The sequence below is a fragment of the Schistocerca gregaria genome, chromosome X (genome assembly GCF_023897955.1).
Source record: "Schistocerca gregaria isolate iqSchGreg1 chromosome X, iqSchGreg1.2, whole genome shotgun sequence".
Lineage (NCBI taxonomy): Eukaryota > Metazoa > Arthropoda > Insecta > Orthoptera > Acrididae > Schistocerca > Schistocerca gregaria.
In genome coordinates this window covers 662,074,995-662,101,509 of record NC_064931.1, presented here as the reverse complement: position 1 = coordinate 662,101,509, position 26,515 = coordinate 662,074,995, and positions in this window count along the sequence as shown.

Below are 26,515 nucleotides of genomic sequence, written 5' to 3'. Positions count from 1 at the left end.
ACACGCTGTTTTCATTTTATAGAACTATTTATATATGGTAATCACACTGACATAACCATTGTGTGCGTGAGATTATGTAGTTTTCATAAATACTACATCATTTTTGTACTACCAGTAACATTCATTTAGGTCTGACAGCTGAATATGGGAAACGTTTTGAACTCAAGATGAAGTTAATACCCTAGCGTGGTGTGACTATAATGTTTCAGTTTGACTCTAATATCGGTTTTAGAGTGGGTTTACGTAGATGTAGCGATAACATTGCTTTCTTTGGTGGTTCCCATCTAGAGCGGCACTTTAAGCTGCCCAACAGAACAGTAACAGTGCCGATGTGTCATTTTAAGGGGTGGCATGTGTGTATATTACACCGAGCCTAGTGTCTGATGCATTGGATATAAGCAAAACAAGACTTATCAAAAGTAGCAAAACGGCCAGTCACCTAGTTCTGTCTTCGTTTCGCCTGCCTAACTGCCTTGTGACACTTGACAAGGTGTTAACATTTCATACTGTATTTCAATTGTTTAATGTAAGCTGCATGTTGTACGATTTTATTCTACTGGCCTAGTTTCAGGCGTTGCAAATCATCTGCGGTGTATGGCACAGAAGATTCTTATTTTTTATAATATGTTACTTACAACATATATAGTAGTGTTTTATATTTATGTGAATTTTCATGTCATCATAATGTGGCTTCTGTTATATGTAATGTTTTCTAGCGTATGCCAGTGCCGATATTTCATAATAACTACGTTATAACAATACGATTATTTAACTTTTATAACTATGCATATGCAGTCAGCATAAGGTATTTATTTCAATAGCATATTCAGTTGTCATTGCCAATTGCCGTACGTGTAAAGGTAGTTAATCTGTTATACAGGGTGTTTTCAAAAAGGTACGGCCAAACTTTCAGGAAACATTCCTCACACACACATAAAGAAAAGATGTTATGTGGACCTGTGTCAGGAAACGCTTAATTTTCATGTTAGAGCTCATTTTAGTTTCGTCAGAATGTAGTGTACTTCCTCGATTCTTCGCCAGTTGACCCAATTGCAGGAAGGTAATGTTGACTTCGGTGCTTGTGTTGACATGCAACTCATTGCTCTACAGTACTAGCATCAAGCACATCAGTACGTAGCATCAACAGGTTAGTGTTCATCACGAACGTGGTTTTGCAGTCAGTGCAATGTTTACAAATGCGGAGTTGGCTGACGCCCATTTGATGTATGGATTAGCACCGAGCAATAGCCGTGGCTCGGTACGTTTGTATCGAGACAGATTTCAAGAACGAAGGTGTCCCGACAGGAAGACGTTCGAAGCAATTGATCGGCGTCTTAGGGAGCATGGGACATTCCAGCCTATGACTCGCGACTGGGGAAGACCTAGAACGACGAGGACACCTGCAATGGACGAGGCCATTCTTCGTGCAGTTGACGATAACCCTAATGTCAGCATCAGAGAAGTTGCTGCTGTACAAGGTAACGTCGACCACGTCATTATATGGAGAGTGCTACGGGAGAACCCGTTGTTTCCGTACCATGTACAGCGTGTGCAGGCACTGTCAGCAGCTGATTGGCCTCCACGGGTACACTTGTGCGAATGGTTCATCCAACATTTCTGTGAACGTTTGGGCAGGCATTGTTGGTAATGTCTTGATTGGGCCCCATGTTCTTCTACCTACGCTCAATGGAGCACGTTATCATGATTTCATACGGGATACTCTACCTGTGCTGCTAGAACATGTGCCTTTATAAATACGACACAACATGTGGTTCATGCACGATGGAGCCCGTGCACATTGCAGTCGAAGTGATCGTACGCTTCTCAACAACAGATTCGGTGACCGATGGATTGGTAGAGGCCGACCAATTCCATGGCATCCACGCTATCCTGACCTCAACCCTCTTGACTTTCATTTATGGGGGCATTTGAAAGCCTACGCAACCCCGGTACCAAATGCATCAGCGCATCAGTGATTCCATGGGACGGAGGGTGGGTGCATGTATCCTCGCTAACGGAGGACATTTTGAACATTTCCTTTAAAACAAAGTGTTTGAAGTCACGCTGGTACGTTCTGTTGCTGTGTGTTTTCATTCCATGATTAATGTGATTTGAAGAGAAGTAATAAAATGTGTTCTATGGAAAGTAAGCGTTTCCGGATGCATGTCCATATAACATATTTTCTTTCTTTGTGTGTGACGAACGTTTCCTGAAAGTTTGGCCTTACCTTTTTGTAACACCCTGTATATCATAGAACATATGTTACTCTGATATTTATTATCTCTGTTAGTACGAGATGCATTCAAGTTGTAACACCTCCAGTTTTTTTCTCAGAACTGAAAACGGAAATGTGCAGTTTGATAAATAAATATGCTCATCAAGTGAGTACGTGACAGATGTGGCAGCACAGAGCTCTAGTGGCAGCAGCGAGAATGAGGACTGTTTTTGATATTTCATTATAACAACTGTGTGTAATCAGTGGTTTTCTTCATTTGCATGGTGTGATACCTTTTGAAATTGATGGCTAGTTGAGTGGTAGATGTGGTGATGGTATCGTGGAGGTGTCTAGTGTATGTTCGTGGGTGCGACAGTTCAAAGAGGGCAGAACCTTGCGTGACAACACACCAAGACAATCTGGCAGCAGTCAGTCTGACGACAGCATTCGACGAGTGGAGAAAATTATTTTGAGGACTGCCGAATTTGTTTGGAACACCCTGTCACCAAAGCTGTCATTTCCGTGAGATCTGCGCACATAATCCTGCAAGAAGATGGGTATCACGAATGTTGACGGAAGATCAAAATGTTGGGTGCGTGATATGTTGTCAGGCGATATTGACGGGTAATGTCGGCATCAATGAAACTGTCTTTTCATCGACTGTGTCGATGGATGAGACATGCATGCCGTATTTCAACCCTGCATGAAACGCCAGTCAGCTCATTGGAAGCAAGCACAGTCACCACCGCCAAAAAAATTCTGGTAAGCGCCAATGCTGAAAAGATGACGGTGGCCATGTTCTGGGACAGTGATGGCATAACACCTACTCAATATGTTCGAAATGGCCCTGCGGTGACATCCTACCAAGATGTTTTGAAGAACAAGTCACATCCAGCATAGCGTGAGGAACGGCCAAAAAACCCTCCACTTGTACCCATTCAGCAAGAGACACACCAGTGGATCATGTAAAAGCGACACTCCAGTTTATTCGTGAAAACAACTTTCAAGTGATTTCTCATGCTCCCTACAAAACTATCCTGGTTCCTAGCGACTTGTCCCTATTTCCAACGATGCAAGAAAGTCTCCGTGGTCGCACATTCAATAGCCGTGCCGCTATTGCAACAGTGATTTTCTAATAGTCAAATCATAGTCCTAAACAAGCGTTCACAGTGGACATGGAATCATGACACTGAGGCTGTGAAAAGTGTATACGGCTGCAGGGAGATTACTTGGAGAAATGACGCAAGTGCCATCGTTTCCTTGTGATTAGTTCGTGAATAAAAAAAATCGGAGGTGTTTTAAACTGAACGCACGTCTCAGAAGAAAAGTGTTGTCATTAAAGAATGCTAGAGATATTTCCGATAGTATTTTTAATTTTGAGATCGGTTTGCTGGTTTAAAGTACTCTTAGGACGTGTCGTTCAATATGTGAACATTTCTGTCTCTTCCACTACACTAAGAAGGTGCCCTTTTCGGCAATACATACAACTGACAGGCACTGTGTCATGCCACCGACTGTGTGGTGTTGTTCTTTTGAGTGTGTACTAAATGAAGACAGGTTCGTGCCAGTCAGCTTCATATCTTCTTCATATCTTATTTTAACTTTGTTTAGCATTCTTTAGTGGCAACACCTTTATTTGTTCCTCTGACAGAAATTATACAAAACAGAAGTAGCATTATGTATATGTACTACGATATATTCATACATATTATAAAAATTGGTTTAAATATGTATGTACATACGTATGTATGTTGGACATCTCCTCCTTAACCACTGGACCGATTTCATCCAAACTTGGTACTCATATCACGTAACGGCTAGAAAGAATCCCTACGCTGGTAAGAATCACCTACTTATCAAAAGGGTGAGGTTGAAAAAGTAGTGCAGCTGACTACTCTGAATATCCAGACTTTATTCATCAAATATTTCAGAATTACAGCACTTAGTGACTTGCAAAAAAAATTTACATATAATTTATACCCTTTACGAAATTTTTTGTCGCTGACAATCCCACAAAATGATGACAAGGAAATAGTTTGTCCCTTACATTTTCCCTGTTCATGCGGTAAAACTGCTGCATTGAATGTATTCGGGGCACATTTTGCAGAAAATGTTCATATACATCGCTTAATGCATCTGCAAACATATTTCACTGTACGACACATAATTCAGGAGATATGTTATCATAAACACTGAGATGTGTGAAAAAGTGCCCATCATGAACTACATTTAAATTTAGTATATATTGGCTAGTAGCTTTTTCGCAACACATTTCGTATGAAGTACTCATAAATGGTTCTGAATGTACCAATAAAAATTATATAATTGCATGACAGATGGTTAAGGAAATATGACATCATAAATATTGAGAGGGGTGAGAAACAGCCGTATCATGCATGACGTTTTAATTTATTACTTCTTTGCTACCAACGGACAGTATTCATATACACCACCGAATGTAGCTGAAAAACTATATCACTGTACAACAAAAAGTTCATGAGATATGATGTGATAAACACTGAACATTGTGAAAACGAAAATTCGTTAGAGATACAGATGAGATATGTGTGAAATATATTAAGTATCTGTGAGATACACTGATCAGCCAGAACATTAAGACTACCTACCTAACAGCCTGTCTGTCCTCCCTTGGCACGGATAACAGCGGTGACGCATTATGACGTGGAAGCAATGAGGACTTGGTAGGGAGCTGGCACCAAATCTTCATACACAGGTCACTTAATTCTGGTAAATTCCGGAAGGGGGCCGAAGAGCTCTGACGCCACGTGCAACCACATCCCAGATGTGTTCGATTGGAGTTTAGATCTGCCGATTTGGGGGGGGGGGGGGGGGGAGGGGGGGGGGCAACACATCTATTGCAACTCGCCACTGTATTCCTCCAACCAATCCATCATACTCCTGGACTTGTTACATGGTTCACTATCTTGTTCAAAAATTACACTGCCATCGGGAAATACGATCGTAATGAAGGGGTATACGTAGTATGCAAACACTGTACGATATTCTTTGGCCGTCATGGTGCCTTGCACGGGCTCCACTAAACCCATGGATGTCCACGTAAAAAAGTTTCCCAAAGTGTAATGGAGCCGCCGCCACCTTGTCTCCATCCCGCAGTACATGTGTCGAGAACCTATTTACCTGGAACACGACTAATTCGTGCCTTCACATCTGCATTATGATGAAGGTATCGGAATTCATCAGACTATGCAGTGCTCTGCCACTGCGCAAATGTACAGTGCACATGGTCCCGTGCCAATATCAATTGTAGTTGCCAATGTCATGATATTAACATTGGCACATGCATGGCCATCGGCTGCGGAGGCCCACTGTTAGGAGTCTTCAGTTCACTGTTTGTTCAGACTCAATTAAACTCTGCCAAGCATTAAAATCTGATGTTAGTTCTGTCATAGTTCAGCCCCTGCCCTGTCTTACTAGTCTGATCACCCTACGACGCCCCACATCTGTAATGAGGGATGGCCGCTGAACACCACTCCGTATGGGACGTAGTTTCACCCTGGTTTCGCCATGTGTTGAAAACGCTCACCACAGCACACATTGAACACCCCATAAGTTGTGCAATTTCCGAAATGTTCGCGCCGAGCCTCCAGGCCACCACAATCTGCTCTCAGTCAAGCCCAGATAGATCGCGTTCCTTTCCCATTCAACACACGGGTAGCACGTTCCCTGATACTACATGCAAGGCGTGTGTGTGTCTGTCTGCCAGTGTCTCTATTATCGCTTGTATGGGTTTATAACGATAGTAAGTCTATTGTGATGGTAAGTTCCTATGGGAACAAACTGCTGAGGTCATCGGTCCAAGTCTACTGTCATAATGTTCTGGGTGATCAATGTATATGTGACACGTGGATGTATGGGAAAAACCGACGGGTATAAAACTCCTCCAAGAGCTCTGGATCGGTTTCATCCGACCATGGTACACATATGACACACTGTCTGGAAAGAATTACTGTGGGGATAAGAGCCAGCAACCTCCCACTGGTTTTGGGGTGATAAAATGGAGGGGGATAAAGGGAGGAAGAGATGTGCATATGGGGAGGGGAAAAGAGGACATGGGCACGGATATGAGGAAGATAGAGACGGACAGACGTACAGGTAGGGCGAAATGGATAGAGAAAGGAAAGAGGAGGAGATGGGCAGAAAGGGGGGGGGGGGCGAGGGCATGGACAGAGGAAGGGAAGATTAGAAGATGGACAGAGAAATGTAGAAGAGGAGATTGACAGGGACAGAGTGAAGGAGGAGATAAAGGGAGTGAGGGGTAGATAAATCGCGGAGGAGGAGATTGACTTAGAGGGGCAAGAGCAGATGGATGGAGGGAGAAGGAGCAGATGGACAGGGGGGGGGGGGGGGAGTAGTAGATGGACAGAAAATGGGTGGTGGCGGTGTATAGAAATGAAAATGCACAGAGAGAGGACAGAAAGAGACGAACAGAGGAGATAGACTGAAAGAGGAGGAAGGGGGAGATGGACTAATAGAACTGGAATAAATACATGCCTGGAGTCCGCTGGGTACTCAGTTAGTAACAAAGGATAGGTTGTGCAGGACAGGTTGTGCTTAAAAAATAACTGTTAAGAAACAAAGTCGGATACGTTACGTCATTTCCGAATTAATTAGCGTTGAAATTAGTCAATGAGGCCACTGCTCGCACCTATTCAAGCGGCCCGCCAGAGATGATGTCGTCAAACGTGTCCTTCATCTGGTTTCCTAAAACCGAACGAGAGAGCGATACGAAATTTGTGCATAGGTTGGTAGTGAGGACTGAAACCGAGCCACGATATGAGAACCACTGACGCTACTTGTATCTGGCGGGCTGCTTGAATTTGCGCCCAGAGCTGCATGATTGACTAACTTCAGTGCTAGTTATCACGGAAATTGCGTAACGTATTATTTGTTAACAATTAAGTCTCACTACAGCCTAACATGCTGTTCAGACCACTTCTGACTACCCTCTATGTAAAATGAAGATACTTGATAGTGTCTGTCTATGCATGCAGGCTGATCTCAGGGTTAGCTGTAGAGATTTTGATCTGGTTTTCAGTAATATATATACTTATTCACGGGATGGGATACTGTATGTAATTTATAAATATTTCGTACAAACTGTCTCCATTAGGATGAATTAAAGTGGAGTTGTGATACTGACGCCATTGCCTCCTAGTTCAGCCACCTTAACACGAGAAAGCGCAGTGACCGAGAACACACCAAAGAGGATCCAGTTTACATGTGGACTGGCGGTCTGACGATGGAATATGTTGCTGGAAACAGAAAAGTCCTGGAATCGATTCCTGGCTGGGTCACTTATTTCTCTCTGCGTTTTAACCTAGCATTCATCTCTTAATGATGCAAAGACACACATTTCGAAATATTACGACTGTTTCAGACTGCCTATTTCTGCTTCTCTCAGATTAGCAGTCACAGATAGCATTCTTAATTCACTACAGATTCTTCGAACAACTTTCGGCGATTTACTCACCTTCAGAGCTTCGTAATAAATATACACGATAACGATAAGATAATCACCTCATAAGGCCGTTATGTGAGACTTACAGTCTGAAATAATCAAATATTTTTAACCAATAGTTTCCCTCCATCACTTTGAGAAAAACTTTATAGCGAGAAAGCCTGCGAATACAGAATCTACGTAGTTGTATTTTTTTATCTCCAAGCAAAAAGTTTTCCAAAAAACTACTTTAGTAACTTTTCATCGTTTACTAACAACATGTTTTTCAGCAGCGCATGAATCAAACACAGATGTGGATACGATTCTTTGCATGTCATCGTGAAGAAGTCTGCCGTTAAAAGCCTCCGACAAAGAATTGGGACAATGATTCCCAACGATGAGGAGTGTTATTTTTCAGATATTTTTCTTTTATTTGTGCCACATCAGCCTCTCTCTGATTCGTACTGAATCACTCATACAAGCATACCCACATTGGGTATAAAAATATTACTTATATCATGATGAACTCCCTTCACTGCCATGAGATGTGGCTCCAAATGCCAATTCAATATGGAACACAAAACATTCGTGCCTCCAGACATCTTTCCAGTCGTACGCTACTTATATCTCGTACGTTACATGAAAGTGATGATATTCAGATACTTAACGTTGTTTGTGAAATTTATTTATAGGCGTGTGCAGTAGCCCGCAAACAAAATACGCTACGCCACACAAGTCGTCTGGCTGTAAACACTAAATGCAACGCGGGCGAGGCTGGACCAGGTTGCTACTTAAATATGAGGCAAATCACATTATAATGATCGGAAAAATCACTACTATATACTCTGCAAGTAATGTATTATAAGAAATATGTGTCTTCTGTAATGGAGATATGGGCGACGATGGGTAACACTTGAAACTAAACTACTGGCCGTTAAAATTGCTACACCAAGAAGAAATGCAGATGATAAACGGGTATTCATTGGGCAGATATATTATACTAGAACTGACATGTGATTACATTTTAGCCGGCCGGGGTGGCCAAGCGGTTGTAGGCGCTACAGCCTGGAACCGCGCGACCGCTACGGTCGCAGTTTCGAACCCTGCCCCGGGCATGGATATGTGTGATGTCCTTAGGTTAGTTAGGTTTAAGTAGTCCTAAGTTCTAGGGGACTGGTGACCTCAGAAGTTAAGTCCCATAGTGCTCAGAGCCATTTCAATCATTTGATTACATTTTCACGTAATTTTTGTGCATAGATCCTGAGAAATCAGTAACCAGAATAACCACCTCTAGCCGTAATAACGGCCTTGATACGCCTGGGCGTTGAGTCAAACGGAGCTTGGATGGCGTGTACAGCTACAGCTGCCCATGCAGCTTCAACACGATACCACAGTTCTTCAAGTGTAGTGACTGGAGTATTGTGACGAGCCAGTTGCTGGGCCACTATTGACCAGTCGTTTTCAGTTGGTGAGAGATCTGGAGAATGTGCTGGCCAGGGCAGCAGTCAAACATTTTCTGTATCCAGAAAGGCCCGTACAGAACCTGCAACATGCGGTCGTGCATTATCCTGCTGAAATGTAGGGTTTTGCAAGTATCGAATGAAGGGTAGAGCCACGGGTCGTAACACATCTGAAATGTAACGTCTACTGTTCAAAGAGCAGTCAGTACGAACAAGAGGTGACCGAGACATGTAACCAATGGCACCCCATACCATCACGCCTGGTGATACGCCAGTATGGCGATGACGAATACACGCTTCCAATGTTCGTTCACCTAGATGTCCCCAAACACGAATGCGACCATCGTGATGCTGTAAATAGAACCTGGATTCATCCGAAAATTTACCTTTTGCCACTCGTGCACCCTGGTTCGTCGTTGAGTGCACCATCGCCGGTGCTCCTGTCTGTGATGCAGCGTCAAGGGTAACGACAGCCATGGCCTCCGAGCTGATAGTCCATGCTGCTGCAAACGCCGTCGAACTGTTCGACCAGATGGTTGTTGTCTTGCAAACGCCCCCACCTGTTGACTCATGGATCGAGACGTGGCTGCACGATCCGTTACAGCCATGCGGATAAGATGCCTCTCATCTCGACTGCTAGTGATACGAGGCCGTTGGGATCCTGCACGGCGTTCCGTATTACTCTCGTGAACCCAGCGATTCCATGTTCTGCTAACAGTCATTGTATCTCGACCAACGCGAGCAGCAATGTCGCGATGCGATAAACCGCAATCGCGATAGGCTACAATCCGACCTTTATCAAAGTCGGTAATGTGATAGTATGCATTTCTTCTCCTTACACGAGGCATCACAACAACGTTTCACCAGGCAACGCCGATCAACTGCTGTTTGTGTATGAGAAATCGGTTGGAAACTTTCCTCATATCAGCACGTTGTAGGTGTCGCCACCGGCGCCAACCTTGTGTGAATACTCAGAAAAGCAAATCATTTTCATAACACAGCATCTTCTTCCTGTCGGTTAAATTTCGTGTTGTAGCACGTCATATTCGTGGTGTAGCAATTTTAATGGTCAGTAGTGTAGGCACTTAAAACAAAATAATACAAACGAGCAGTTTATGTCAAACAATTAATTATTAATATATCATATGTCATGCAATCTGCATAGCACGAAATGTACAAGACACTTGACAAGCGTCATAGAACAGTACAGATGTGAAAAATAATTAATTTGACGCTCCGTTGTGGATTATCACAACTATGATTCAGAAATCGAGTTTTGCACTGACACAAGTGTTGCCTTACGTAATTTGTTGGCTAAATGAGGAGCTACTTTTGAAAACGCATTGTATCTACTGGTGGACAAAATTAAGTGTATTATTGAATCCGGTATTCTATTACCCGCTCTACACACTCCTGAAATCAGATTGTGTCCAAACGCATTTTAACATCATCAAAAGGGCGCTGAAAACTAGCACAGTCAACAAATAGCATTTAGTCCTCTAGTATGATTGAATCAGACAGTAGTAAGTCCTACAGTTGCCTTTATTTTGTTTTATTAAGCTATGTTGGCTACAATGAAAGACTGGTGGACTAAAGCGAAATCCTTTAATTGACCAACAATGACCAGTTAATATTAGTTTTCTGAATTACAGCATTGTTGTGTATAAATGTTTATCATTCTATCTGTTAGACTTATAGAAGTCAGACGTAAAAACGTTGTTGTGCTAAGAAGGAGAGTATTATAGCTAGTGAATGTGTGACTGTTGGAGAGGAAATGAATCGTGGAACGAGAAAACGAATGAATAGCAAATCAAAAAGGGAATTAGACTATGAAAACAGGTAAGATTAAAGTGTAATAAAAATACTGTCAATGCAAAGCTATACAAATTAATCTATAGGTAGTTACCTCTATAATTATTTCTCTTGTAGTTTTTATTGTCAGATATCGGGGTAAGGGTCCTCATCTCATGAGCTTCGAACCTACTTGCCAGCAAAAAGTAGGGTGCATTTGCTGTTCTTCGATTACTGTTAATAGTCTACACAAAACTAAAAGCGTAGCATTTGCTAAACCAGACAAAAAGAACAAGATGAAAGGCTTTCCTTCCTTCTTAATGTGAGCAGTCCCAAGCGCAGGAGAGTATGGAACGATCCGAGAAATAAACCAACTGCTCTAACAGTGCAGTATCATGTAAGTAAAAAATCGGCAAATTTACTATTTATTACTCTGTTAAAATGCGTAAGACGAATAATAGTGTAACTGCTACCTTAAATGCTTTTCAGGTTTATTCAAAAGGTGGTTGGGTTACTGTGTGTGCTACTTTCTTCAGGAAGCTTTCTGGCACTGGTCAAAGAAGAGTTCATACCATCACGTATGGCCTTAAAACAGGTGAAGGAATGCTTGACAAGAGAGGAGGAGACCACAAAGCCGGAAAGTATAGGTGCCAAAAGGGAAAAGGTAACTGAATTCATTACACATCTACAAGCAAGGGAGAGTCACTACTCCAGAAGTAAGAGCCAGCGCAATTATCTGCCAAGTGACCTGATTACAAACAAACTTTTCCTCATGTGTAACAATTCAGTCACATCTGATCTGAAGGGAAAAAAAAAACATTTTATAAAAAAATATTTAATAGAAAATTTAATCTAGGCTTTGGTACTCGCGCAAGTGATGTCATAGAATGTATCACCAAATGAAAACTGCTACAGACATCAACACAAAGAATAAGCTAATGATTAAACTTGAGTCACATAAATTGAGAGCTAGAGCTTTTCACAAATTAATGAAGCAAACGTATGACTGTACCCTGACATTTGCCTTTGATTTACAGCAGGTACAACCTCTCCCAAATTATCTACTGGTGAGACATACTATGCAAGACTTGTTTTGTGTAACAAACGTGGCAGGCACAGATCCTACATTTTACATACTCGCCCATCGCCGATTTTTAAAAGAAATTGACCATTGACACATCTGTCACATTACTCAGATTGTTCGCTGAAGGATGTGCTGTCCAAAACAAAAATCAGCACGTTATTCATGCAATTGCTTTCTGGTTATTCAAAGAATCTCCATTGCATGTGACTGACGTACTTCTCTGTTTTCCTGTACGAGGACGTTCCATTTTACCTCCTGACAGAGTATCAGGACGAGTAGAAAAGAAACTTCGTAAAATTACAGAAATATTTAATTCAAGCACGTACGAGAATGTTTATGCAGATTTAAAGGAAATACTGGGAAATATTTGATACTGAGGATATAAAAAGAATTTTGATGCCTGTATTTGGGATCAGTGGTCTGAAAAGGATCCATTTGTTGAAATATAAGATAGGTCAAAGGATAACTGACGTGAAAATCAAAACGTACATCACCTACTGTTCCAATGATCCTTCAAAGCGCTTTTTGCATTAGGTAAACGTGGATTCAGCTTGAACAAAGTATCAAATATCGCTAAAGTGTCATCACTAATGAGGCTGAAACAAGAAAAGGAAGACGATGTGGAAAAAGTACTAAGTCTCAGATATGGAAACACGTGCAAAGAAAATGAAATACTTGAATTTTTCAGACTATCAGCCTTCCATGTAAGGAACTAATTGCCTAATATAGTACACTAGTGGCCATTAAAATTGCTACACCACGAAGATGACGTGCTACAGAAACGAAATTTAACCTACAGGAAGAAGATACTGTGATATGCAAATGATTAACTTTTCAGAGCATTCACACAAGGTTGGCACCAGTGGCGATACCTACTACGTGCTGACATGAGGAAAGTTTCCAACCGATTTCTCATACACAAACAGCAGTTGACCAGCGTTGCCCGGTGAAATGTTGTTATGATGCCTCGTGTAAAAAGGAGAAATGCATACCATCACGTTTCCGATTTTGATAAAGGTCGGATTGTAGCCTATCGCGATTGCGCTTTATCGTATCGCGACATTGTTGCACGTGTTGGTAGAGATCCAATGACTGTTAGCAGAATATGGAATCAGTGGGTTCAGAAGGATAAAACGGAACGCCGTGCAGGATCCCAACGGCCTCGTATCACTAGCAGTTGAGATGAGAGGCATCTTATGTGCATAGTTCTAACGGATCGTGCAGCCACGTCTCGATCCATGAGTCAACAGGTGGGGACGTTTGCGAGACCACAACCATCTGCACGAACAGTTCGACGGCGTTAGCAGCAGCATGGACTATCAGCTCGGAGACCATGGCTGCGGTTATCCTTGACGCTGCATCACAGACAGGAGCGCCTGCGATGGTGCACTCAACGACGAACCTGTGTGCACGAACGGCAAAAGGTAATTTTTTCGGATGAATCCAGGTTCTATTTACAGCATCACGATGGTCGCATCCGTATTTGACGACATCGCGGTGAACGCACATTGGAAGCGTGTATTCGTAATCGTCATACTGGCATATCACCAGGCGTGATGATATGGGGTGCCATTGTTTACACGTCTCGGTCACCTCTTGATCGCATTGACTGCTCTTTGAACAGTAGACGTTACATTTCAGATGTGTTACGACCCGTGGCTCTACCCTTCATTCGATCCTTGCAAAACCCTACATTTCAGCAGGATAATGCACGACCGCATGTTGCAGGTTCTGTACGGGCCTTTCTGGATACAGAAAATGTTTGACTGCTGCCCTGGCCTGCACATTCTCCAGATCTCTCACCAACTGAAAACGTCTGGTCAATAGTGGCCCAGCAACTGGCTCGTCACAATACGCCAGTCACTACTCTTGAACAACTGTGGTATCGTGTTCAAGCTGCATGGGCAGCTGTACCTGTACACGCCATCCAAGCTCTGTTTGACTCAACGCCCAGGCGTATCAAGGCCGTTATTACGGCTAGAGGTGGTTGTTCTGGGTACTGATTTCTCAGGATCCATGCACCCAAATTGCTTGAAAATGTAATCACATGTCAGTTCTAGTATAATATATTTGTCCAATGAATACCCGTTTATCATCTGCATTTCTTCTTGGTGTAGCAATTTTAATGGCCAGTAGTGTATTTGTGATTGTTTAGAAGAGGAGCCTGCTTTGGGAAAAATGTTGTGAACTTGAAACTTCCTGGCAGATTAAAACTGTGTGCCGGACCGAGAATCGAACTCGGGACCTTTGCCTTTCTTGGTCAAGTGCTGTGTGTGAACTTTGTTCTTGTAAATGAAGCATATTTTCGTTTTTCTTCCTACTTCTGGTGTTAAAATGTTTTATTTAATGCTAAAAAACGTATTTTAAATAATGCAAAGTATTTTTACCAGTTGTATGTCACTGAAAATTTATCAGAAGACATTATGTCCAAAACAGTTTACATCAAAAGGCAGACTGTCCAACAGGACCAAACAAAACGCATTCTGACCATACGTAAAGTGCTCATAGCTTGGAACTATAAAAAGCAATTTCCTTGCATTAAACTCATTTTTATCAACAGCCCTACTCTGAGTTTGTGATATAAAATTCATAAAAAGACATTGAATATTTTTTGCAGTATACGTTCCGCGCTTCTCCTGAAATGTTTATTTTTTGGTCATAATGCGTTTAGGAAACTGGCTCCTCAAATACAAGAACAAAAAATTCTTTCAACATAGTACAAAAAATATCAGACTGTCTGAATATTTTTCAGTATGAATACTTTTGAATATCATCATGAATACCGCAAGTTACGCTCTTAATGTAATTTTTGGATAGGCACTTCCGAACATGGAACAGAAAAGAAATTGAGACCATTTGATTATTTTTGAGCACCAGGTTGGCTGTCATTGTGATTGGCTGTTTCATTTTAATGGACTATGCTGTACTAAGATCAGAATGACAGAGAGTAGGGGAGAGGAGGTGGGAGGTGTTACACAGCATAACTGGTCTAATTCCATTGTCTTGGATTGTTTTCTAAATTCATTTATCGATCGTATATGTGTAAATTTCCTGCCACTCGCCATCCTGAAGTTTAAAAAATTTCAGCCATTTGTCATACTCAATTTTTAAATTTCCTTCCATCCGACATCTTTAATTTTTAAATTTAACGCATCTAGATTATGTTATGTATTGAAGGTCATTGATGATGTCATTTCCCCTAATATGGAGACAACCGACACTAACTCTCGCATCTTTCGAATTCTCATAATGGATTGTGACGTCTGCAGTATCATATACTTCAATACCACATTTATGGATCGCCATAACATTACTACTCACGGATGCTTCGTTGAGGCTTCCAGAGCCATAAGTGAGTAAGTGAATGATGACTTATAAGGGCTTCGAAATAATGTACATAAGTTTAAATTTACTCTGTTACATGTAACAAGAATCCGACAGGTCACCTGAGGCAGTAGCTTGGGGCTCGGTAAATTGATAAATCTTCATTCATAGTTTATTATGCCTCTTTAAATCATGTCGGCATTTGGCAGTCCGTTTTGGACATAATGGCGTATATGGTACTGTATAACTTTGTTGTTTATTGCCTTATATCTGTAAATTCATGCCACTGTTTGTCGATATTACCTATATTTTAATTTTTTCCGTCCCTTTATCTCCCGATAACTGTGGCTTCAATGGCACTTACCCACCATTCTTGTTTGCGTTTCTTGTGGACCTATAAATACTTTGTGAAGCTTTCAAGACTGTATATGTATATTACACGCAACTGGAAAGATGTTAGTAAAAAATATCACATATGTCACTTGAAAAGTACTTTACCGATGTGTCAATGTGTGTTTAACTTGGCTTATTTTTCTGTTTTGTTGAAATTTTACTTTAATTAAGTACAGAAATGATCTTAATCAACAACAATGGCGGCCGTAAGTTCATTTTGCAAATGGCTAAATTCTTCGTAACACTCAGCCCTAAATAATAGTTTGGGGAATTTCATGTTCTTTTATGTTCTAATGTGCCAGTATGTCCGCAGCTCGTGGTCTCGCAGTAGCGTACTCGCTTCCCGAGCACGGGGTCCCGGGTTCGATTCCCGGCGGGGTCAGGGATTTTTCCTGCCTCGAGATGACTGGGTGTTGTTGTGTCGTATTCATCATAATCATTCATCCCCATTACGGTCGGAGTAGGACCTTGCCTGCTAAGGCGGCGCGGGTCTCCCGCGTCGCTTCCCTGCGCTCTGTAAAGGAGTATGGGACTCATCATCATCATGTGCTAATATATCGGTTGACATTAATTTGAGACTGAAACTTTCAAATTGTACAATTAATTTTTCCCCATTTAAGTAGAGTCTTTTGTCGTAATTCCAATCGTGGCTTTGAATTTCTTAACGTGGCTAATCTCCTCACTGAAGTATTAAAACACAATGCATTCGTGATAATATGAAATTTTGGCTTTACAGTATTTCTGTACTTTTTTGAAGCTTTTTGATTGTAATTATTTTAAAGTTGGCTGTGACCATGCTTTATCCCCTGAGCTACAGGTGATATAACATGTATTTGTACTTTGGTGAGGCACTGATACTATTTCTTCTAATTACTAAAAAGGGGCCAGTTACCTCTGTATGTTAGGATTGGAGATTTCCTGTAAAGATTTTGATGTCTCTAAAATCTAATAATTTTCATCAGTGTATTTAGTTTGGTGCACTGCTAAATGTTTGATGTTCGAGTTGGTGTAATGCCCGCCAAGTGATTGCCATTTCAATTGAAGAGATTTGGAAAGCTGCAATTCACCATTCTGTCGATTATCTAGACCTCAATGGTCGAGGCAAAATAGTACCTGGGTTCCAGAATAGTTGCACTAGTTCCAGACATTTCCAGTGTGCTAGTTAGTCGAACTAATTATTACATCTAAGATATTCAGCATCACAAATGGCAATATTCTGATTTTCGGGGATCTCTTACGCCTTCTCCCCCATTTATCCGTAGTTGCGACTGGCCACAACAGATACTGAACTTCGCAAGTCTCCCATTTACTATTCCAGACATAATCACGTATCAGATCTTTTAATTTTGAATTGTCATTAGCCCCTTGTTTTCACCAAGTGAGGGAGCTCAGGGACAAAAACTCGTAATGAGATGCGACCACTGTTAAATTAAGGTCCCACAATTTAGATGTTTGTGGCCCAGGGTTTCTCCACATTATCTGAGGGAATTCTGGCATGCTGAAACGCTATTCCTACCCTCCATTCTTGTTAAAATTCAGCTAGTCTTGTGTCTCAAAGATCGCCGTTTCGGCTGCATTTTAAACCCTCACTGACTTAACTCTTTCTAATGGTCTTCTACCTGCACTGTAAACGAGGTAACTAATAAAAAGCACTAAATACATTATTCTGAACAACAAAGCAGTAAATGTCACAGAAGTTATTTAACACCAGTAAGTAACTGTTGTTGATGGGACTTTTCCACTATTATACTTACGAGAAGAATATTTCAAGTGTTGTTACCTTGCATTTACGATGTTTTTTCACTAACGTAAATAAATGACTATTTCACCTAAGATGTTCTTCAGCTTTCTTAGGTGTATTATTTCATTGAATTTATTTTACTAGATATTTCACAGATCGTCTCAGCAGTGCATACTAAACGGAGCCGACTGTGTATGCAGAGTTTAATTTTTGTGTTCACATTTCATAGTCAGTTATTGGCATATAGATGAAAACAGTTCGTTCGACGTTGTACAGTACTCCCCGAGAGCTATCGCAAACTTGTGAATTTCTGTCTAGTCTTCAGTTCTACACATTTATGCTTAGATTTTTCATATATTGTTGTTTGTCAAGACTCCTCAACTTGGAAATCTGAGTATGGAGTACATCGATTATTGCGAAACATGTACTTTCTTCGCTGTACGTTAATTCTTTTGTGATCAATATTTGAGGGTACTGCAGCTTTGTGAATAAAGTATAAAAAGGATAAATTATCCAAGGTTTTCAGTGAAATATGTAACTTACCTGTACAACCAAGGTAACAGTCTGACACTAGTGCAGGTCTACTCGAGACGAACGTAGGTGGTTTGATTACTGGAGATACAAAAACGACCATCAATAGTGCTTGACTGATAAATGGAGAAGAAGTTGGAACGTAAAGTTCTTGATTAACAGACTGTGTACTAATGCTCAATGGTAATTTACGAACCTGCCCGCAAAGTATCATAGAATGAGTGTCTGTGAGACTGCTCATGGTGGTTTATCGGTCCACTGGATAGGGTTATTAAACTCGTGGAGCCCTTAGGTGTTATCTGTGAGAAGTGATCTATATGCCAGCACCAGATCTGGCGCCTCCATTTTTTTGTGAAAAATTGCCACTGTTTGTCACACGCTCTCAACTACAAAAAGAAAAAAAAAACACTTACATATAAGAAACTGGCAAAGTGACTTCGATTCGAAAGTCTTGTACCTGGTCAGAAGCAGTATTATTAGAAAAGACCTGAAATCTGAGTACCGAACCATGTAAAATTCTTTTCTACGTTGGTTACGCAATTTTTCTGTGCACCAAGAAGGCAACAAGAATATAATCTGCAGAGAACTGCAGTGCACTTGTTTCAGTTGCTCAAATTCTACAGTAACTCCTGGGGAGAGTTCCCATGTTGTTGTTTCCTTCAGTCTGTAGTTTGGTTTGACGCAGCTCCCCGCTCTACCCCATGTTAGCCTCTTCATTTCTGCATAACTATAGCAACTTTCGACAAATTGAACCTGGTTACTGCATTCGAGTCTTCGTCTCCATCCTAAACCTCTCTACATTACCAAATTGACGAGTCTTTGATGCCTCTAGATACGTCGTACAGAGCGATCCAGTCTGTTAGTCAAGATGTTCCCTAATTAATTTCTTCCAAAATTCGATGCAACACCATTACTTACTCGATCCATCCATCTAATCTTCAGTATTCTCCTGTAATAATACCTTTCATGAACTTCAGTTCTTGTCTTGTCTGAACTGTTTATCACCCACTTGTCACTTCCGTAAAAGGGTATACTCAGGACATTTATCTTCAGAGTAGGCTAACATTTATATATATATTCGATGTCAAAGGATTACCCTTTTTCAGATATTTTTCACTGATCGTTGCCAGTCTGTATTTTACATCCTGTCTACTTCAACCTTCATTCAATTCAAAGAGCAAAACTCATATATTACGTATCATACCTTGCTTTCTAATCTAATTCCCTCAGCAGCGCATGAAATAATTCGACCTCAGTCGATTACCCTTGCTTTACTTTTGTTGATGTTCATCTTGTATCCTTTTCTGACAACACTACCCATTTGATTTAATTCCTTTCCAAAGCCTCTTGTCGTCCCTGACATTATTACAATGCAACTAGTGAACCTCAAAGTTTTTATTTCTTTTTCATGAACTTTAACTCCCTCTGCAAAAATCTGTTTGGTTTTCACTAGAGTTTGCTCATTGCACAGACTGAATACAACGCGGACAGACTACTCTCTTCTCAACCATAGCTTTCTTTAAATGTCCTTCTTCTCTTTTAACGCAAATCTGATTTCTTGAGAAGTTGTGAATAACGATTCGCTCCCTTAATTTTACTCATTCTACCTTCTGATTTTGAAAGAGCGTAGTTCACTCAGCTTTCTCTAAATCCACAAATGCTGTACATGTAGGTTTCCCTTTTTGTAACCTATCTTCTAAAATCAGGCTTGGAGTTAGTATTGTCTTGTTTGCTTCTACATTTCCCAAAAATGTAACCGAGCGAGGGGACTCAGTGATTAGCACACTGGACTCGCGTTCGGAAGGTCGACGGATCAGACACGCGCCCGCCCATTCAGATTTAGTTTTTCTGATATTTCCCTAAATCGCTTAAGGGAAATGCCGCCATGGTTGCTTCGAAAGGACACGGCCGCTTTCCTTCCCCATCCTTCCATAATCCTAGTTTGTGCTCCGTCTCTAATGTCCTCAATGTCGACGGGACGTTAAACACCAATCTTCTCCTCCTCTCCGGAACATAAACTGACATTCACAGAGGTCGGTCTGTACTAGTTTTCCATGTCTGTAAGTAATTGGAGAGTGCAAATATCAAACGTTCTAAGTGCGTTTCTTACAAAACGCATTTTGTGTGTGTTGTGTGTTAGGTGCCTGTTGTATCTTGCTACATTTCTTCTAAGTGCCTTATCATGGAGAAATTGTTTCAGATTTTCGTCTCTAGACGTTCCTTGTTATTTGAGCCAACTAGTGCTACCCTCTGGAGTTCAAAGGGTCACGCGTCAAGATCTCGTCCATTTAGCATGGGATGGCTTTTAGAGACATCACACAAGTTTTTGGTAAATGGGCATAGCGTGTTGAACTGCGACAGAGATTTTGCAATTGTAGAGAAACGGAGAAAGGTAAGCAAGGCCTTTTTCCCCCATATTTACACAAGATTACTGAGTCAGATGAAACTATGAACCCACTCCGTGCAGTTCCGATGCGTACAACTGTCCTCTTTGATTTTGGAGAAGCTACTGAATCACTGTTGTTGTCAATGCAGGCGTGTAAGATCTCCAAATGCATTATGATCGAACTGTCTCATACTCATCCATCTCAAATACCTATATAAAAATTCTTACTGTGAAACAGAAGAAAGGAAAAATGTTGATGTATTCAAAAGGGGAAAGACTGTGGCAGATTTGTGCCATGCTGTGCTTCATCTCGAAGATAAGCTATTTTTATCAGGTACAAAACAGGAAGACTTGTGGATGACGTTGCCGCTTCTTCCTCAACATCACAGGGGGACTTACAGTAAATTTTGCGACATCTGATCCCAAGAACAGAATTTTCTAAGAAAAGAGAACTCAATACTGGAAGAGTTTTTCGTTGAATTTAATTCCGTTATTCTCTTGCAAAAATTTAAAAGGTATGAAAAATGAAGTTTTTACTGCGGTTCTACTAGTTAAAACATTCTTGCTGTAATCCTATACTTGTGTTATCACTAATAATACGTAGCGAATCAGTACTAACGGGAAAAACGTTCGTAATGACACCTAGAACCAGCGAGTTCCCTGGTATGCCACAAGACCATGCTTATTTGTTTTCCAGTTGTTTCATTAATTTTTGGACTGATGAAATAAGCAGCACAATCGTGCGATATTAGAACATCTTCTGAATACTTTGGATACAAATAAGATGTGTACTAAAAGCGATTCAGTGCATTGTTTTTTTTTATTGTTCTGGCAAACGTTAGATTTGGCTGTTAGAACGTTTCACATTGCAACTATACAATTCATGTCAGTATTTTGCCAACTATGACTTATTAATCTGGTATTTCGGTAAAATTCACATTTGTCGGCACCTGCACTTTTTGGAATTGAAACTGTTAAATTCTTCTTGAACTCAAAATTCCGCGTATGTGTTCCAAATAGCTGGGTTTGATATCCGAAGTATTTTCCTAAATAAGCGGCTACCTGCTTCTTGGAGGTGAAACAAGAGGCAGCGGTTCCTATGACGTCAGAGGTGACTGAAACAACACGGACCGGCTAACATGGCGAACCGGTAGCAAGCAGCCAGAAGGCAAGAGGAATGGCTGACGGCGCAGCGAACAAAAACAGGTCCTGATTCATGTCCTGACATCTGGGCGTGGTGGAAATGTAAAGAGGCGTGGTTTTGTTTCTCGGCGGAATTAGCATACTCATATAAAGACATCCGGCCTCTTCACAAGCGTGTCACGCCCGGCCGTGACAGTTCAGCTGCACGCACAAGTTGCCACGCCAGTAGCGGCACTCGCACGCCACCTGGCGCTCCGCCTATGTAATTCCAGCACTGGAGTGGAACAGTACAGCGCTCTAGCACTGCTACCCTAGTTCTTTATTTGCGTGGTGTATAGAAATACTCCGCGTCTTCCGTGCATCCGTATTTTAATGGATACTGGGACAGCAGCTGTTTCGATAAATGTGTAACAACAAAACACCATCAGCTTGTTGTATCAGCTATATTATAATCGGTTTCGATGATACGATCCACAATCTTTAAGGCCCTCTGCAACATAGCGTGATCACACTTTCAATGGGCAATATCACCACGTCTCTAATAAAAGGAGCGGAGACCACAGGCGTGTGCGGAAGAGTGTTACGGTGAGTGCAGTTCCTGTTGAAACCAGAGGCACTATAAACGATAACTCCGCAGACACCGGTGATTACTGCTCCATTTATTAGAGATATGGTGATGATGCGCATTGAAAGCGTGATCAGCCCATGCTGCAGAGGGACTTGAAGGTAGTAGATTGTATCGACGAAAGCACTTGCAACTGAATAAAACTAACAAACACAATTGACTGTGTTGCTGTTGCTACACATAAATCCTTTGCGTCTGTCACTCGCCTTGCTTTAAGAAATTTTTGACATATATGGGTTATGTTAATCATGCCCCGCAGTGTGCGGTAAAAATTGGATACTAATGACAGAATTATTTAAATGTAAAACGTAACAATACTTGGCGCTACAAAAACTTCATACTGACAATAAGACGTCGTCTTTGAAGAATGCGCTACCTTTGTCATATTATTCCCCTTTGTCGAATACATCAGTTGTTTCTAGTCGTTGTATTTTGGTCTGTGCAGGGTAGACCGGGGAAAGATGACGAGGAGGCAAGATTACTAATCACTTAGTATAACACGTTGACTCCGACGAGGTCGCTGGTGGTCACAACAAAATCTCAAGCCTGACGCCGTGTGCCCACCGGCGTCTACAACAGAGCCTTTCCCCTAACGCCATGTTCCTGGCCTTGTCCTAGTGGTGAAACATGCTTCACTGTGCGTAATGCAATCAACGTGTTAAGGTAGCACCACCATATGCATTCTTCTAAAGGTTTACACGGAAAGATGCTAAAACTAAGTACTTTGAAGCTACTGCCGCCAGTTCATTGTGCGTTAGATAATTGTCGCCACAGTGCCTGACGTGTTATAATTTTAAAGACTATCGTATGAGATATTTGGCTGTTGTTTGGCTATAGAGTGTGTGTTTCTAAGTCACTATCCATTCATACCTTATTCTTGCTCGTCCTGTAACTAAAACAAGACAGCTTCAACATAGCCGATTGGGCAAAATTGAATGTGGCAAGTTGACGACGTCGTCACATATTGGGCATTTACTGTGCACGGCTAATTTCAAAGCAGCTGCAGTTAGTAATGTAATTAAAGGCTCAAAGAAAGTGGAATCGAACCTTACGATCACATTCTACTTAACGAACATGATTTTACTGCTACTCGAACCAGAGAACGATTTCTCGTAACAGATCGCGCTGAAACAGAAAATGCATATGCCCAGGGTGCAGCAGCTAAAGGGCTATCCATAGAAATTCCTAATGAATTTTCCTATCAACATGAGGCAGAGCAGTGTAAGGGATTAGGGTTTTAAAAAATAAATTATTTCTATCAAGCGAAAATAATGATGAAATATTTTTCATTTCAAACCATTGGTTAAAAAAAGACGATGTGCGAGAAACCGGAAATATCACAGATCGCAAAATATAAATACTGCAATGAGTTCTCCTTCGAAGCAGATGTTAGTTGACAAGCAAGGATACAAAATGGAACAAGAACTTAAGAACCAACAAAGAAAATATAGTGTAGAATCTTTCGTGTAATGAGAGATCTATGTTGATCCTGCACCAGAAAAGTGGCCCTGCCTGTTTAATTCTAATGCAGAAAAATTTGCGTGTGTTTTTCGTTAATGAAAATCACTGATTTTGAGGTATACTAATTTTAACCCTATTATCTTATCATTACATACTATTCCATATGAAGTGTATAAAATATTTAATTAATTGATGTTCCCTTTTATTATTTGGAAGAGTAAAACTGTGTATAACTTTAATCTTTCTTGTCGTGCGGTACGGGGACAAGGTGACATTTAATCTTGCATTGGTTTCAAGTAAGCAAAATAATCGTGATTATTTTAAAATGAAAATTTATACAACTAGAGACAGTAAAATAAAAAGTTATTTTATCAACACAGGTAAAGAACAAAGCTCTAAAACTGAATTTATTGAAAGTGGTTCCCTGTTAACGACGTCACCTTGCTCTGATCTCTCCTACTATATTTCCTAAATCTATGGAGGGAAGGATGAACGACGATAATGTCAAATTAAATCCTTCACTTCCTTCGTTAATGAACTCATCGACAGAGCGTTAAACCGTATCATCCTTCCTTTTCTGTATTGTTTTGGAAGCTAACATTGCCGGCCGCGGTGGCCGTGGGGTTCTAGGCGCTTCAGTCCGGAACCACAAGACTGCTACGGTCACAGGTTCGAATCCTGCCTCGGGCATGGATGTGTGTGATGTCCTTAGGTTAGTTAGGTTTAAGTAGTTCTAAGTTCTAGGGGACTGATGATCTCAGATGTTAAGTCCCATAGTGCTCAGAGCCATTTGAACAATTTTTTGAAGCCAACGTTAAGTCATTCGTTTGATCAGAGTCTTGCGACATAATTATCTTCGCACCCGTTACGCATCTGAAACTGTTGACACTTTCGTTTCTCAGCATCGTTGTCAAGCACATATATCAGTCGTGTATATGAAAATGATGAGTCAGCAAGCAGTGTGTTGTTATGGACTATTTTGGAAATAAAAGGAGGAATGATGACTCCAGTGTAACAATTTCGTTGTTGACACCACATAATTGGCCACTGTTGTTGCATTGGTAACGATAAGAACATGATCATACTCAAACGGCCCAGCTTCCCTTTTGCAATCGTAAATAGTCAGTTGATCACCCCAGCTAGACTGTCTAGTGTATGCAGTTTCATTCCACTAAAAATGATTGCTTTCGCGTTAGAAAGTCTCCAGTGTTAGATGCCTGTAGACTGTGAGCGATTTATCCTCAAAATTGAGAAACCGTGTGTACCCTTGAAATGTTATTGACGGTTAACATTAAGATTAACTATAAAAGAATACTGACAGCTTATCTCCTTAATGAAAGTGGGATCAACAGATACTGAGAACTAAATGTGTTTGAAAAGCAGTTTAAATGAGGGTGTCTAAATTCAGGACATGAACTATCTAATACGATTCCTGCAAATAGTACTGCATCAATAATTCGAGACGATAAGTTGGGGTCATTGCACTCTCGTGTGGTATTATCGGTAGAATGTTAGGAAGACCACCTCACAACAGATTCCTCTCATACTTTACGAACAGATAACAAACGGTCATTCCCTATAGTAATGAGAACGGCTACCAGGTGGCGTCTGATTGGGTCACGGTCAAGTGAGGGTGCCTCAGAAGTCAATGCTGGAACTACTAACGTTTCTTATACCCTGAAGGCAAAAGAAATCCCATCACAAAGACGGAATTGCGTGAGTTAAACGAAAGTTGGTAGACATGTTCCTACATCTGAAAGATCATGTCTATTCAAATTTCGCGCCAGTCGCACAAGAGTGGTGCAAGTAGCGCCATTATAAGGATGTGCATGAAGTTTGCTATAAATGCGCGTTGTAACGATCGTGTGCGTTAGGTACCTTTGAGAGTGGACGTAGTGAGTTAATGTTATTCAAGAACACATTTAAGACGACGAAGATTCCGTTTTCCACAGCCATCGAGTTTGGACGAGGTCGTGTAATAGGGCTACGAGAAGCTGAATGTTCCTTCAGTGCCACTGCAGAAAGACTTGGCAGGTATGTAGCCACTGTACATTATTGTTGGCAGCGGTGATCACGGGAAGATACGGTCGCAAGAAAACTGGGCTCCGACCGGACGTGGCACTACGGAGAGGAAAGACCATCGTGTTCAGCGTATGGCTCGGGCGCATCGTACTGCATCTGCAGCAGCAATTTGAGCAGCAGTTGGCATCACAGTGACACAGCGAACAGTTACAGATAGGTTACTTCAAGGAGAGCTCCGAGCCAGACGCTCTGTTGTGTGAACTCCACTGACCCCAAACCACCACCATTTGTGACTTCAGTGATGTCAAGCGAGAGCACATTGGATGGAGGGCATGCGTGTTTTCTGACGAAAGCTAGTTCTGCCTCGGTGCTAGTGATAGCCGTGTGTTGGTTACTAGGAGGCCTGGTGACCGCCTCAACCAACCTGTCTGCGGTCTAGACACGCTGGATCTACCTTTGGAGTTATGGGCTGGGGGTGCAATTTCGTATGAAAGCGTTGTAGGGGATGTTTTTCAACAGGATATTACTTGCCTACATATCGCCATTTTATCACAATACGCTCTACCGAGTGGTGACGTGTTGCCTTCGATTGCTCGATCACCAGATCTGTCTGTAATAAAGCACGTATGGGACATTACCGAACGAAAACTCCAGCGTCATCCATAACCAGCATTAATAGTCCCTGTGGTGACCGGTTAAGAGCGACAGGGGTAAAACACCATCCCACAAACTGACTGTACGATACAATGTATGCACGTTTGCATGCTTCCATTCAACGTTCTGGTGGTTACAGCGGTTCTTAATGTACGAGCATTTCACATTTGTAGTGTCTTTTCTCGTGCTTATAGTAACGTGTGAAG